The sequence below is a fragment of the Octopus bimaculoides genome, chromosome 28 (assembly GCF_001194135.2).
Source record: "Octopus bimaculoides isolate UCB-OBI-ISO-001 chromosome 28, ASM119413v2, whole genome shotgun sequence".
Lineage (NCBI taxonomy): Eukaryota > Metazoa > Mollusca > Cephalopoda > Octopoda > Octopodidae > Octopus > Octopus bimaculoides.
Genome location: NC_069008.1, coordinates 6567339 through 6568710, shown reverse-complemented (window position 1 = coordinate 6568710; position 1372 = coordinate 6567339). Strand labels below are relative to the sequence as shown.

Here is a 1372-nt window from a genome sequence, read left to right as displayed (position 1 = left end):
ATATATATATATATATATATATATATATATACTGTTGTTTCTTGGTAGTGTCATTCTCTTTTACTCACCGGTAAAATTTCCACTCATTTCTTTCTTTATTTTTACTTAACAGCCCAATCTTTCTTTATTTTACTTAACAGCCCAATAACTATGCTATTCTACCTCTATAAACTATATAAACTGTATTTGCGGAAGGACTAAGTGAACATTTGAGAGAATATGACGACACAAAATAGTCCTCCATACTCTACCAACATGCCAAGGACCGACATGGAGGCAGCCTGGGACAACTTGACATCCACATCTTATCGAAGCACCCAAAGGACCCAACATTCAGACAACGTCCTCAAAAATGAAACTTCCCCAATACTAAATAAGATATATACGTAGTAGATATCATAGCCCCATACCCACAGTTTACACAGGTAGAATAGAATAGTTAGTGGGCTGTTATGTAGATAGATGTATGTATGTGTGTGTGTGTAGGAGTGTGTATATGTGTATATGTGTATGCACATGTATGTAGGTATATGGATATGAAAGTAAACAGATTAATGTACAGACGGATAGGTACATAGGTTATATGAACAGACAAGTACACATACAGACATACACAAATTAAGACTGAAACTGTAGAACAAAGATGACAAAATGACGGAACAAAGGACAGAAAATAAATAGTTTGTCATCGAAAAAATAGGATAATACAACGAACAGAAAATTCGTACATGTGAAAATTAAAAATTCAAGTGTAAAATTGAAGTTCGACACAGGCAGTGACATGACTAATATAAACGGAAAAACGTGGAAACATATCGGTAAACCGAAATTAATTAAATCTAAAAAGGTAGCACATGGTGTTACAGGTAAAAGGTTATATTTTATCGGGGAATGCTTATGTAACGTAACATTTCGAGGTCAAACGAGAAAAGCTAAGATATATATATTAAAATATTCGGATCTTGTTCAAAACGGGGGCACCAGTATTTTCTGAACGAAACACTTTGAAACTTGGGACACTGGTAGAATGTGTCATATAAAACATCTTTTTCTCTTAGTCTTCTTAACAAAAAAACGTACATCGCAAGTTATTTCATGTTAAAGTTGTCGTATTTCTGTAATTTCAACCAATGACTGACGTCCATTCAGCCGAATACATTAAGTACTGACTACGTAAACAAACGATTTTCGCGGTGATAAAATTATTATTTCTTTGTCAAAAAATGGCTGAAGCATATTGGCAGTAGCTAATAAACCTTTCTATTATAGGCACAAGGCATGGTCTTTTAGGGAAGAAGCAAGTCAATTAGGGTTAGGGTTACGGTTAGAGAAAACGAACACACGTGTGTTGCCTCTGCAAAATGTCAGAAGT

The 1372-nt window shown here is 34.5% G+C and overlaps 1 protein-coding gene across 1 annotated transcript in view; it reads right to left on the bottom strand.

Annotated features, from left to right (window-relative positions):
• The window catches only part of LOC106870253 (uncharacterized), a 6579-nt gene that overhangs the window by 1109 nt on the left and 4098 nt on the right, over positions 1 to 1372 (bottom strand). The window lies entirely within an intron of this gene.